Source organism: Lolium rigidum, chromosome 7 (assembly GCF_022539505.1).
Source record: "Lolium rigidum isolate FL_2022 chromosome 7, APGP_CSIRO_Lrig_0.1, whole genome shotgun sequence".
Taxonomy (NCBI): domain Eukaryota; kingdom Viridiplantae; phylum Streptophyta; class Magnoliopsida; order Poales; family Poaceae; genus Lolium; species Lolium rigidum.
The window spans coordinates 24,261,129-24,276,831 of record NC_061514.1 but is presented as its reverse complement, the minus strand read 5'-3'; the positions used below and the strand labels follow the sequence as shown (position 1 = coordinate 24,276,831).

General features: G+C 42.4%; 1 pseudogene; it reads left to right on the top strand.

Moving 5' to 3' along the window:
* Positions 1-8,086: 8,086 nt before the first annotated feature.
* Positions 8,087-15,703, top strand: part of LOC124671040 — a 54,289-nt pseudogene continuing 46,672 nt past the window's right edge.

Genomic DNA, 15,703 nt, shown 5'->3' with positions numbered 1-15,703 from the left:
ACATTACTTTGGGTCTGCACTGTAATAATTACTTTGTTTTCCATGGATAATTGCAAATCTTGGAAAGTTATGAATTGGAACCTGAGGGGTATTAATTCTGATAAGAAATGGGTTGCGCCCTCTAATAAAATTGAGGAATCTGGTTGTGATATTATTTGTTTACAAGAAACCAAGAAAGAATCTTTTGACTTGGCCTACATAAGGAAATTCTGCCCAAAAAAAATTCAATAATTTGAATTTGTGCCTTCAGTGGGAGCTTCTGGTGGTCTGATTATTATTTGGAATGGCTCCTTATTCAATGGGGAACTGGCTTTTCACAATGAATTTTCTATTTCAGTGAATTTCAAATGTAATCTTTCTAATGATTCTTGGATTCTCACCAATATTTATGGGCCTTGCCAAGCTGATAAAAAATCCCTATTCATTGATTGGTTTGCCAACATAGACAGGCCCCAAGACACTGATTGGCTAATTATGGGGGATTTTAATTTCATTAGAAGCCAATCTGACAGCAACAAGCCCGGTGGAGACTTGAATGATATGTTGATGTTCAATGAGGCAATTAGTAATCTTGGCATTGTGGAATTACCTTTGAAAGGGAGAAAGTTTACCTGGAGCAACATGCAAAAAGATCCTTTGTTGGAAAAGTTGGATTGGTTCTTTACTTCCTCTTCTTGGACTGTATCTTACCCAGCTACTTTTGCATATCCCCTTGTGAAACCCACTTCCGACCATGTACCTTGTGTGGTTGTGTTCAATACGAAAATTCCAAAAGTAAAAGTTTTCAGAGTTGAGAACCACTGGATGCAACAAAGTGAATTCAAACAAATTGTCCAGGCTGCATGGAATATTCTAGTGGTTCATGAAGATAGTGCCAAAAAGATCAATGCAAAATTTAAAAACTTAAGTAGAAGTCTCAAGTTATGGGCAAAGAATCTCCCATGTTTAAAAAATCTTATTAACATGGTGAATGAAGTAATGTCCTTCTTTGATATTACAGAAGATATCAGAACCCTATCAGTCATTGAATGGAATTTGAGAGATACCCTAAAGACACATCTCATCACCTTGTTACAGAATCAAAAATCTTATTGGCAGCAGAAGGGAAAAATTAAATGGGTAAAGCTTGGAGATTGATACGTCTCCGACGTATCGATAATTTCTTATGTTCCATGCCACATTATTGATGATATCTACATGTTTTATGCATACTTTATGTCGTATTTATGCATTTTCCGGCACTAACCTATTAACGAGATGCCGAAGAGCCAGTTGCTGTTTTCTGCTGTTTTCTGCTGTTTTTGGTTTCAGAAATCCTAGAAAGGAAATATTCTCGGAATTGGACGAAATCAACGCCCAGGGGCCTATTTTTGCACGAAGCTTCCAAAAGTCCGAAGGAGAGACGAAGCGGGGCCACGGGGCGACAACACGCCAGGGCGGCGCGGCCTGGGCCCTGGCCGCGCGGCCCTGCTGTGTGGGTCCCCCGTGACCCCTCCGAGGCTGCCCTTCCACCTACTTAAAGCCTCCGTCGCGAAACCCCAGTACCGAGAGCCACGATACGGAAAACCTTACTGAGACGCCGCCGCCGCCAATCCCATCTCGGGGGATTCAGGAGATCGCCTCCGGCACCCTGCCGGAGAGGGGAATCATCTCCCGGAGGAACCTTCACCGCCATGGTCGCCTCCGGAGTGATGAGTGAGTAGTTCACCCCTGGACTATGGGTCCATAGCAGTAGCTAGATGGTCGTCTTCTCCTTATGTGCTTCATTGTTGGATCTTGTGAGCTGCCTAACATGATCAAGATCATCTATCTGTAATGCTATATGTTGTGTTTGTCGGGATCCGATGGATAGAGAATACTATGTTATGTTAATTATCAATCTATTACCAATGTGTTGTTTATGATCTTGCATGCTCTCCGTTACTAGTAGAGGCTCTGGCCAAGTTTTTACTCTTAACTCCAAGAGGGAGTATTTGTGCTCGATAGTGGGTTCATGCCTCCATTAAATCTGGGACAGTGACAGAAAGTTCTAAGGTTGTGGATGTGCTGTTGCCACTAGGGATAAATCATTGATGCTATGTCCGAGGATGTAGTTATTGATTACATTACGCACCATACTTAATGCAATTGTCTGTTGTTTGCAACTTAATACTGGAAGGGGTTCGGATGATAACTCCGAAGGTGGACTTTTTAGGTATAGATGCATGCTGGATAGCGGTCTATGTACTTTGTCATAATGCCCAATTAAATCTCACTATATTTATCATATCATGTATGTGCATTGTCATGCCCTCTCTATTTGTCAATTGCTCGACTGTAATTTGTTCACCCAACATGCTATTTATCTTATGGGAGAGACACCTCTAGTGAACTGTGGACACCGGTCCTATTCTTTACATCGAATACAATCTACTGCGATACTTGTTCTACTGTTTTCTGCAAACAATCATCATCCACACTATACATCTAATCCTTTGTTACAGCAAGCCGGTGAGATTGACAACCTCACTGTTACGTTGGGGCAAAGTACTTTGGTTGTGTTGTGCAGGTTCCACGTTGGCGCCGGAATCCCTGGTGTTGCGCCGCACTACATCCCGCCGCCATCAACCTTCAACGTGCTTCTTGGCTCCTCCTGGTTCGATAAACCTTGGTTTCTTTCGAGGGAAAACTTGCTACTGTACGCATCACACCTTCCTCTTGGGGTTCCCAACGGACGTGTCGATTGCACGCATCAAGCACATTTTCTGGCGCCGTTGCCAGGGACCTGAAGAAAAGTTACACCACAAAGATTTCTAACTCCCACGTCAACTACACGCCAGCACATTTTCTGGCGCCGTTGCTGGGGAGATCAAGACACGCTGCAAGGGGAGTCTCCACAATCCAATCTCTTTACTTTGTTTTTGTCTTGCTTTATTTTATTTACTACTTTGTTTGCTGCATTATATCAAAACACAAAAAATTAGTTGCTAGCTTTACTTTATTTACTGTCTTGCACTCTATATCAAAAAACACAAAAAAATTAGTTACTTGCATTTACTTTATTTAGTTTGCTTTATTTACTACTGCTAAAATGAGTAATCCTGAAGTTGAAGTTCGTTCGTTTAAGCAACAAGGGGGAGAATGTTTAAAAGATGCTTGGTATAGAACTAGTGATGCCCATAATAGGTGCACTAAGAAACACTCCACCACTATCCTACTCAGGAATTTTTATGTTGGTATCTCTAGCTGGAATAGGTATGTTCTTGATTGTCTCGCGGGAGGTAACTTCCTAGGCGCTCCTGCTTTAGAAGCTAGTTGCATTATTGAGAGTTTATTTGGAACACCACCTGTTAATGAAGTTAAAATTGAAACCTCTCTTGAAGATGTCATGAAAAAGTTGGAAACCATAGAGCAAAACCTTCCAAGTATTGATACTACTTTGGGAGCACTACTTGATAGCACTGATAAACTTGATAAATCTCTAGGTGGAATGAATGAGAGAATCACCATCTTAGAATCTTGTGCTATCCATGATAATCAAACCCAAAGGATTAGTGAACTTGAAGAGGCTATGGGAACATTGGGTTCAACCTTTTCATCTATAAAGTTTAGAGAGAAAGCTTATGTGGGTAAGGAGCAAAAGTTTATGTATGTCTCTAAAGTGCCTAAACCAAAAAAAATATTATTATAGGCATAAAATTGACAAAGCCATTAGTACCACTACAGATGGGGGAGCTTATGATATCGATGCTCCATCTCTTGACAATAGTTGATATACACTTTCTGCGCCTAGCTGAAAGACGTTAAAGAAAAGCGCTTATGGGAGACAACCCATGTTTTTACTACAGTACTTGTATTTTATATTTGAGTCTTGGAAGTTGTTACTACTGTAGCAACCTCTCCTTATCTTAGTTTTGTGCATTGTTGTGCCAAGTAAAGTCTTTGATAGTAAGGTTCATACTAGATTTGGATTACTGCGCAGAAACAGATTTCTTTGCTGTCACGAATTTCGACCTGCCTCTCTGTAGGTAGCTCAGAAAAATATGCCAATTTACGTGCGTGATCCCCAGATATGTACGCAACTTTCATTCAATTTGGGCATTTTCATTTGAGCAAGTCTGGTGCCACTTTAAAATTCGTCTTTACGAACTGTTCTGTTTTGACAGATTCTGCCTTTTATTTCGCATTGCCTCTTTTGCTATGATGGATGAATTTGTTTGTTCCATTAATGTCCAGTAGCTTTGTGCAATGTCCAGAAGTGTTAAGAATGATTATGTCACCCCTGAACATGTAAATTTTTATTGTGCACTAACCCTCTAATGAGTTGTTTTGAGTTTGGTGTGGAGGAAGTTTTCAAGGATCAAGAGAGGGAGATGATACGATATTATCAAGGAGAGTGAAAGCTCTAAGCTTGGGGATGCCCCGGTGGTTCACCCCTGCATATTTTAAGAAGACTCAAGCGTCTAAGCTTGGGGATGCCCAAGGCATCCCCTTCTTCATCGACAACATTATCGGGTTCCTCCCTGAAACTATATTTTTATTCCATCACATCTTATGTGCTTTGCTTGGAGCGTCGGTTTGTTTTTGTTTTTGTTTTTGTTTGAATAAAATGGATCCTAGCATTCATTGTGTGGGAGAGAGACACGCTCCGCTGTTGCATATGGACAAATATGTCCTTAGGCTTTACTCATAGTATTCATGGCGAAGGTTGAATCTTCTTCGTTAAATTGTTATATGGTTGGAATCGGGAAATGCTACATGTAGTAATTCTAAAATGTCTTGAATAATTTGATACTTGGCAATTGTTGTGCTCATGTTTAAGCTCTTGCATCATATACTTTGCACCCATTAATGAAGAAATACATAGAGCTTGCTAAAATTTGGTTTGCATATTTGGTCTCTCTAAAGTCTAGATAATTTCTAGTATTGAGTTTTGAACAACAAGGAAGACGGTGTAGAGTCTTATAATGTTTACAATATGTCTTTTATGTGAGTTTTGCTGCACCGGTTCATCCTTGTGTTTGTTTCAAATAACCCTGCTAGCCTAAACCTTGTATCGAGAGGGAATACTTCTCATGCATCCAAAATCCTTGAGCCAACCACTATGCCATTTGTGTCCACCATACCTACCTACTACATGGTATTTCTCCGCCATTCCAAAGTAAATTGCTTGAGTGCTACCTTTAAATTTCCATCATTCGCCTTTGCAATATATAGCTCATGGGACAAAATAGCCTTAAAAACTATTGTGGTATTGAATATGTACTTATGCACTTTATCCCTTATTAAGTTGCTTGTTGTGCGATAACCATGCTCCTGGGGACGCCATCAACACTTTGTTGAATATCATGTGAGTTGCTATGCATGTCCGTCTTGTCTGAAGTAAGGGAGATTTACCACTCATTTAATGGTTAGAGCATGCATAATGTTAGAGAAGAACATTGGGCCGCTAACTAAAGCCATGATCCATGGTGGAAGTTTCAGTTTTGGACATATATCCTCAATCTCATATGAGAACATTAATTGTTGCTACATGCTTATGCATTAAAGAGGAGTCCATTATCTCGTTGTCTATGTTGTCCCGGTATGGATGTCTAAGTTGAGAATAATCAGAAGCGAGAAATCCAAATGTGAGCTTTCTCCTTAGACCTTTGTACAGGCGGCATAGAGGTACCCCTTTGTGACACTTGGTTAAAACATGTGTATTGCGATGATAATCCTGGTAATCCGAGCTAATTAGGACAAGGTGCGGGAACTATTAGTATACTATGCATGAGGCTTGCAACTTGTAAGATATAATTTACATGATACATATGCTTTATTACTACCATTGACAAAATTGTTTCATGTTTTCAAAATAAAAGCTCTAGCACAAATATAGCAATCGATGCTTTCCTCTTTGAAGGACCTTTCTTTTACTTTTATGTTGAGTCAGTTCACCTATTTCTCTCCACCTCAAGAAGCAAACACTTGTGTGAACTGTGCATTGATTCCTACATACTTGCATATTGCACTTGTTATATTACTTTACATTGACACTATCCATGAGATATACATGTTATAAGTTGAAAGCAACCGCTGAAACTTAATCTTCCTTTGTGTTGCTTCAATACCTTTACTTTGATTTATTGCTTTATGAGTTAACTCTTATGCAAGACTTATTGATGCTTGTCTTGAAGTACTATTCATGAAAAGTATTTGCTTTATGATTCATTTGTTTACTCATGTCATTACCATTGTTTTGATCGCTGCATTCATTACATATGCTTATAATAGTATGATCAAGGTGATGATGGCATGTCACTCCAGAAATTATCTTTGTTATCGTTTACCTGCTCGGGACGAGCAGGAACTAAGCTTGGGGATGCTGATACGTCTCCGACGTATCGATAATTTCTTATGTTCCATGCCACATTATTGATGATATCTACATGTTTTATGCATACTTTATGTCGTATTTATGCATTTTCCGGCACTAACCTATTAACGAGATGCCGAAGAGCCAGTTGATGTTTTCTGCTGTTTTTGGTTTCAGAAATCCTAGAAAGGAAATATTCTCGGAATTGGACGAAATCAACGCCCAGGGGCCTATTTTTGCACGAAGCTTCCAGAAGTCCGAAGGAGAGACGAAGTGGGGCCACGGGGCGACGAAACGCCAGGGCGGCGCGGCCTGGGCCCTGGCCGCGTGGCCCTGCTGTGTGGGTCCCCTGTGACCCCTCCGAGGCTGCCCTTCCGCCTACTTAAAGCCTCCGTCGCGAAACCCCCGCATGCGAGAGCCACGATACGGAAAACCTTACCGAGATGCCGCCGCCGCCAATCCCATCTCGGGGGATTCAGGAGATCGCCTCCGGCACCCTCGCCGGAGAGGGGAATCATCTCCCGGAGGACTCTTCACCGCCATGGTCGCCTCCGGAGTGATGAGTGAGTAGTTCACCCCTGGACTATGGGTCCATAGCAGTAGCTAGATGGTCGTCTTCTCCTTATGTGCTTCATTGTTGGATCTTGTGAGCTGCCTAACATGATCAAGATCATCTATCTGTAATGCTATATGTTGTGTTTGTCGGGATCCGATGGATAGAGAATACTATGTTATGTTAATTATCAATCTATTACCAATGTGTTTTTTATGATCTTGCATGCTCTCCGTTATTAGTAGAGGCTCTGGCCAAGTTTTTACTCTTAACTCCAAGAGGGAGTATTTATGCTCGATAGTGGGTTCATGCCTCCATTAAATCTGGGACAGTGACAGAAAGTTCTAAGGTTGTGGATGTGCTGTTGCCACTAGGGATAAAACATTGATGCTATGTCCGAGGATGTAGTTATTGATTACATTACGCACCATACTTAATGCAATTGTCTCGTTGTTTGCAACTTAATACTGGAAGGGGTTCGGATGATAACCTGAAGGTGGACTTTTTAGGCATAGATGCATGCTGGATAGCGGTCTATGTACTTTTTCGTAATGCCCAATTAAATCTCACTATACTTATCATATCATGTATGTGCATTGTCATGTCCTCTCTATTTGTCAATTGCTCAACTGTAATTTGTTCACCCAACATGCTATTTATCTTATGGGAGAGACACCTCTAGTGAACTGTGGACCCCGGTCCTATTCTTTACATCGAATACAATCTACTGCGATACTTGTTCTACTGTTTTCTGCAAACAATCATCATCCACACTATACATCTAATCCTTTGTTACAGCAAGCCGGTGAGATTGACAACCTCACCGTTACGTTGGGGCAAAGTACTTTGGTTGTGTTGTGCAGGTTCCACGTTGGCGCCGGAATCCCCGGTGTTGCGCCGCACTACATCCCGCCGCCATCAACCTTCAACGTGCTTCTTGGCTCCTCCTGGTTCGATAAACCTTGGTTTCTTTCTGAGGGAAAACTTGCTACTGTACGCATCACACCTTCCTCTTGGGGTTCCCAACGGACGTGTCGATTGCACGCATCAGAGATGCAAACACAAAATTCTTTCACTCTAAGGCAACTATCAATTACAGGCATAATTACATTTCAGTGTTACAAAATTCAGACCAAGTTGAGATTGCTGATCATGAAGGCAAAGCATCTATTCTGTGGCAAGCTTTCAAAGACAGAATGGGCCAGACTGATAACCCTGCTATGCAATTTAACCTCCAAGATTTCATTGAGTCAACTGTTTCTGAGGACATGAACAACACTTTGCAAGCACCTTTCTCAGACAAGGAAATAGAGGATGTTGTCAAGAATTTGCCAAATGACAAGTCTCCTAGGCCTGATGGTTTTAACAATGAATTTATTAAAAATTGTTGGTCCATTATTGCTTCAGATGTTAAGAAACTGCTCTGTGACTTCCATGCTGGGAATATTACACTGGAGAGTATAAACTCTTCCTTTATCACCTTGATACCAAAGATAGATAACCCCAGCACTCCAGGAGATTTTAGGGCCATCTCGTTGCTGAATTATGTGCTAAAGATCATCACAAAATTGCTTGCTAATAGACTTCAGGATATCATCCTTTCTTTAGTGCACAAAAATCAATATGGGTTTCTAAAGAAAAGATCTATACAAGACTGTCTTGGTTGGGCTTTTGAATATCTCTACCAATGTCATCAGTCAAAAGAAGAGATTTTAATCTTGAAGCTGGACTTCGAGAAAGCATTTGATAAGATTGAACATTCAACAATTCTTCAAATTCTCAAAGAAAAAGGTTTTGGTGATAAGTGGATAAAGTGGATTTCAATGATTCTCACCTCTGGGACTTCTGCTGTCATGTTAAATGGAGTCCCTGGAAAGAAGTTCTATTGCAAAAGAGGGGTAAGACAGGGAGATCCTTTATCTCCACTGATATTTGTGTTGGCTACTGATTTCCTTCAATCTATTTTGAACAAAGCTACGGTGCAAAACCTTCTCTCAAAACCCATACCCTGCACACCTTGTCCAGACTTCCCTGTGATTCAATATGCTGATGACACACTCCTTGTAATGAAAGCAAATGCCCAACAACTTCTTTGCCTCAAAGCTATTCTACATTCTTTTGCTGTATCTACTGGACTTAAAGTGAACTATCAGAAGTCAAGTATGATGCCCATCAATATGTCTGCAGAGAGATTGGCTCACTTTGCTGCCACTTTAAATTGTAGAGTTGGATCTCTTCCTTTCACTTATTTGGGTCTTCCACTTAGCATCACAAAACCATCTCTTGAATGCTTCCTACCAATGATACAAAGAGTTCAAACAAGGCTAGGTGGCATTGCAGATTTTCTAAACTATGGAGGAAAACTACATCTTGTCAAATCAGTGCTAGCTTCACTTCCCATATTCTATATGTGTACCTATTACAATCAAAGATTAGGTCATTAAGTATATGAGGCATTGTCTTTGGAGGAAAAAAACTACAGATGTGCAAGCAAAAGGGAATGCTTTAGTCTCTTGGAAAAAGATATGCAGGCCTGAAGATCAAGGGGGTTTGGGAGTACTGAATCTGGATGTACAAAATAAAGCTCTGCTGCTCAAGAATTCGGACAAATTTTACAACAATTTAGATATTCCTTGGGTAAATCTCATTAGAGACACTTATTATGATGAAGACAGGCCACCTGGTATTAAATTAGAAGGATTCTTTTGGTGAAAATCTCATTTGAAGCTCATTGATGCATATAAAGCCATGGCTAGATGTAAATTAGGAAATGGAAAAAGTGCTCTGTTTTGGACAGACCTGTGGGGAGATGCTTGTCTACATGAGAAATTTCCACATCTCTTAACCTTTGCTAAAAAAACCGATCTCTCTGTCAGCAAAGTGATGCAGATGGAGTATCTCCAAGACTTGTTCCATATTCCTCTTTCTCAACAAGCTTTTGCTGAGTTTGAAGAACTAGAGATTTTATGTGACTCTATACAATTTGAGAACCATCAACATGTCTCTGATTCTTGGTACTACATTTGGGGATCTGACAAATTCTCTACAGTTAATGCATACAAATTCTTGAATGGAGTACAGCATGCACCTCAATTCTTTACTTGGATATGGGAATCTTCTTGCCAACCAAAACACCAATTCTTCTTCTGGTTGCTTTTGCACGATCGATTAAATACAAGGAATCTTCTAAGGAGGAAAAATTGCTATTTACAGTCTTATAATTGTGCTACTCTTCAATGCAATCAAGAGGAAACGCTAGCACATCTCTTCTGGAGCTGTCCCTTTGCTCAGGAATGTTGGAATATTCTCTGTCCTCGGCTTTCCACTCAACAATAAGTGTTGAAGCTTTTTATGACATCAAGGACAAATTAAATGTGCCATTTGCTGTTGAGATTATTATGTTGGCATCCTGGTCCATATGGATTGTCAGAAACAGGAAGATCTTTGAAGGCCAAATACCTTCGATAGGTGCTTGGAAAACAGTGCTCAAGCAAGAGCTTCATTTGCTTGCCTATAGAATGAAAAAGAAATCGGATGCACAATTCAAAGTCTGGGTTCAACTTTTCAGATGATGGTTTAGACTAGTTTTCTTTCTTTCTTTCTTTCTTTCTTTCTTTCTTTCTCTTTTTTCTTTTCTTTTCCTTTATTTGTACACCTTGTACACATGTAAATTTTTTATATTTTAATAAAAATTGCAGTGGGGATTTTTCCCACTGTTTGACCCTCAAAAAAAATTATACACAAAACAGCACCCGATTAGATAATCATGTTTGTTAATGGCCGTGCATCTTTGCCCACGGAATCTAACAGTAAAGACGCAAAAACGACTAAGTGATGCATCTTCGCTTTAGAATCGACATTGATATTCAAGAACTGATTAACTGGTGACTAACACGAGAATTTTTTTTGCAATACTAGTCAGATCTTGGTTCGTATATATAAATATTTCAATTAGAGCATCTCCACCGGCACCCACGATAGCGGTCCCGATAGCTTTTTGGGGGCCGGGAGCGAAAATAGACTCGCATCGGCGCGCCTTAAATGGCCCGGCGATTTTTCGAGCCCAATAGAAGCGCCGGCAACCCCGTGCCGGCCCCTTCGCCAAGGGTGCGAATCGGGCGCGCCGACGCCTCGCGAGGCTGAAAATTTTGGGCGTGGGACCCGCCTGTCAGCCACACAACGGCAAAATATACATCTTCTCCCCCAAAACCCCGTCCTCTTTGCCGCTCCATCTCCCATCCAGCTCCAACCCGAAAAACCCTCGCCGCCGCGCCATGCCGCCGAAGAGAAAGGCTCCGGTGAAGGCAGCGAAGCCGCCGACCAAGGCGCCGCCAAAGACGCGTACCGTCGTGCCGAAGAAGACGCCGGCGACCATGTCACAGGAGGAGTGAGACAGGGAGATCGAACGCCGCTCCTGCATCACGGACGACCGCAGGAGGCGCCGCGTCCCGCCTCCGACGCAGCGAAAGCGGCGGCCTCTGCGGAAGCATGTCTGAGCTTGGGCGGCGGCCTCAACATCATCTCGAGCTCCCCGTCGTCACCGGGTTACTACGCGGGGTACACGGCGGACGTGCCGTCGATCTTGCAGATGTGGCTGTCGCAGATGGATGGCCGCACCCGCTACTCCCCCGAGTGCGGGGACAGCGACATGACCGTCAATAACAACGCACCGTTCTCGCCGGATTCAGCGGCTCGGGGCAGCGGCGCCTTCCGCTTCCCCGACCTAAACTCATCGCCTGACCTGCGCCGCACCGAGGGCCACGTGACAGACGGCACCGGCCTTCCCCGCCACCTCTTTGCCGACCACGGCAGGCACACCCACCGGTGTTCGGCAGCGCATCCGGCGTGTCCGACACCGGCATGACCATGACCATGAACACGACGCGCAGGCGTTCCACCGGCACTCGTGGCCCGAGGTGGAGGTCCTTGGAGGATGAATGCCTCATCGAGGCGTGGAAGCAAGTGAGCTTTTGCCCCATCACCAGCGCAAACCAAACCGGGGGCAAGTACTACGAGCGCATTCTCGATTGCTTCAACGAGAAGAAGATATGGTGATTACGCCACCATAGAGATGAACCGGAACGAGGGCGCCCTCTCTCACCGTTGGAACTTTATCAAGGGGTCGTGTAGCAAGTTCCATGGCTACTATGAGAAGTTTAAGAACTAGAAGGAGAGCAGCAAGACGATGGTGGATTGGGTGTGCTCTACGCCTATCTTATTTGATGATCCATGTTGTTACATATGAATTGATGATCCATGTTGTTACATATGAATTGATGATCTTTGTTGTTACATATGAAATGATGATCCATGTTGTTACATATGAATTGATGAACCATCTTGTTATACATCATATATTGTTAGATGCTCCATGCTCTCGAAATGTACAAGCACCAACACGAGGACAAAGACTTCCCCTTCATGCATTGCTACAACAAACTCCAAGGTTGCAAGAAATGGGACGACCTCCTCCACACTCTATTGAAGGACGGGGAAGATGGGCCGGTCGATCCAGCCGGCGCCTCCACCGGGCGCCCCATTGGCAACAAGAAGGCCAAGGCTGAGAGGAATGCGACGCCATTATTGGCAGCCGTGGACGCCTTGATACGTCTCAAACGTATCTATAATTTCTTATGTTCCATGCTAGTTATATGACAATACTCACATGTTTTATATACACTTTACAGCATTTTGATGCATTTTCCGGCACTAACCTATTAACAAGATGCCGAAGCGCCAGTTCCTGTTTTCTGCTGTTTTTGGTTTCAGAAATCCTACACAGGCAATATTCTCGGAATTGGACGAAACAAAAGCCCACGGTCTTAATTATTTTCCACGGAGCCTTCCAGTACACCGAAGAGGAGACGAAGAGGGGACGCGAGGCGGCCACACCATAGGGTGGCGCGACCAAACCCCTGGCCGCGCCGCCATATGGGGTGGGCCCCTCGGGCGCCCCCCGACTCTGCCCCTTCGCCTATTTATTCCTTCCATCGCGAAAACCCTATCACCGAGAGCCATGATACGAGAAAAGTTACTGAGACGCCGCCGCCGCCAATCCCATCTCGGGGGGTTCTGAAGATCGCCTCCGGCACCCTGCCGGAGAGGGGAATCATCACCGGAGGGCTCTACATCACCATGCCCGCCTCCGGACTGATGCGTGAGTAGTTCATCCTTGGACTATGGGTCCATAGCAGTAGCTAGATGGTTGTCTTCTCCTCTTGTGCTATCATGTTTAGATCTTGTGAGCTGCCTATCATGATCAAGATCATCTATTTGTAATGCTACATGTTGTGTTTGTTGGGATCCGATGAATATGGAATACTATGTCAAGTTGATTATCGATCTATCATATATGTGTTATTTATGTTCTTGCATGCTCTCTGTTGCTAGTAGAGGCTCTGGCCAAGTTGATACTTGTGACTCCAAGAGGGAGTATTTATGCTCGATAGTGGGTTCATGCCTCCATTGAATCTGAGACAGTGAAAGAAAGTTCTAAGGTTGTGGATATGCTGTTTCCACTAGGGATAAAACATCAATGCTTTGTCTAAGGATATTTGTATTGATTACATTACGCACAGTACTTAATGCAATTGTCTGTTGTTTGCAACTTAATACTGGAAGGGGTGCGGATGCTAACCCGAAGGTGGACTTTTTAGGCATAGATGCATGCTCGGATAGCGGTCTATGTTCTTTGTCGTAATGCCCTAAGTAAATCTCATAGTAGTCATCATGATATGTATGTGCATTGTTATGCCCTCTCTATTTGTCAATTGCCCAACTGTAATTTGTTCACCCAACATGCTATTTATCTTATTGGAGAGACACCACTAGTGAACTATGGACCCTGATCCATTCTTTTACATCTGAAATACAACCTACTGCGATCATTGTTCTCTGTTGTTCTATGCAAACAAACATCATTCTCCACACCATACGTTTAATCCTTTATTTACAGCAAGCCGGTGAGATTGACAACCTCACTGTTAAGTTGGGGCAAAGTATTTTGATTGTGTTGTGCAGGTTCCACGTTGGCGCCGGAATCCCTGGTGTTGCGCCGCAATACACTCCTTCACCAACAACCTTCACGTGGCCTTCATCTCCTACTCGGTTCGATAACCTTGGTTTCGTACCGAGGGAAAACTTGCTCGCCGTACGCATCACACCTTCCTCCTGGGGTTCCCAACGGACGTGTGCTTTACCGTCACAAGCAACTCTTTTTCTGGCGCCGTTGCCGGGGAGATCAAGACACGCTGCAAGGGGAGTCTCTCACATCCAATCTCTTTACTTTGTTTATTGTCTTGCTTTATTTTATTTTCTGTCTTGTTTGCTTTCTTTATATCAAAAACACAAAAAAATTAGTTACTTGCTTTACTTTATTTAATTCGGTTTGCTTAGTTTATTTTTATTATTGTTAAAATGAATACTCCTGAGAACACTAAGTTGTGTGATTTCACTAGCACCAATAATAATGATTTCATATGCACTCCTATTGCTCCACCTGTCACTACAGCAGAATTTTATGAAACTAAACCTGCTTTACTAAATCTTGTTATGAGAGAGCAATTTTTTGGTGTTAGTACTGATGATGCTGCTGCCCATCTTAATAATTTTGTTGAACTTTGTGAAATGCAAAAGTATAAGGATGTAGATGGGGAAATTATAAAACTGAAATTGTTTCCTTCCTCCTTAAGAGGAAGAGCTAAATATTGGTTGCTATCTTTGCCTAAGAATAGTATTGATTCATGGAGTAAATGTAAAGATGCTTTCATTGGAAGATATTATCCTCCTGCTAAAATTATATCTTTGAGAAGTAGCATAATGAATTTTAAGCAATTGGATAATGAACATGTTGCCCAAGCATGGGAAAGAATGAAATCTTTGGTAAAGAATTGCCCTACCCATGGACTAACTACTTGGATGATCATCCAAACCTTTTATGCAGGATTGAATTTTTCTTCGAGGAACCTATTGGATTCAGCTGCTGGAGGTACTTTTATGTCCATCACTTTGGGTGCTGCAACAAAGCTTCTTGATGATATGATGATCAACTACTCTGAATGGCACACTGAAAGGACTCCTCAAGGTAAAAAGGTAAATTATGTTGAAGAATCCTCCTCCTTGAGTGATAAGATTGATGTTATTATGTTTATGCTTGTTAATGGTAGATCTAATATTGATCCTAATAATGTTCCTTTAGCTTCATTGGTTGCTCAAGAAGAGCATTGATGACCCACAAGTATAGGGGGTGTATCGTAGTACTTTCGATAAATAAGAGTGTCGAACCCAACGAGGAGCAGAAGGTGTTGACAAGCAGTTTCGATGAAGGATTCACTGTAAATGCTCACGGACAAGTTTTCGTGGGTTTTTGATATAGCAGATAAATAAAGTACAAGTAAGTAAAATGCGAGAGTAATAATTGCAGCGAGTGGCCCAATCCTTTTTAGCACAAAGGACAAGCCGGTTTGTTTACTTATGATGACCAAACGTTCTTGAGGACACACGGGAATTTAGTCTAATGCTTTCGCTTCATATAGTTGATTAATCTTCATTGTTTTGATAAGTGTTGTGTGGGTGAACCTATGCTAATGCACCGCCCTTCCTAGGACTAATACATACTTGTGATTAAACCCCTTGCAAGCATCCGCAAATACAAGAAAGTAATTAAGATAAATCTAACCACAGCCTTAAACTCTGAGATCCTGCTATCCCTCATGCATCAATAAACCAACGGGGGTTCAGGTTGCTGTCACTCCGGCAACCCCACAATTAGAAAACGAATACAAGATGCATTACCCTAGGCCCATAAAGGTGAA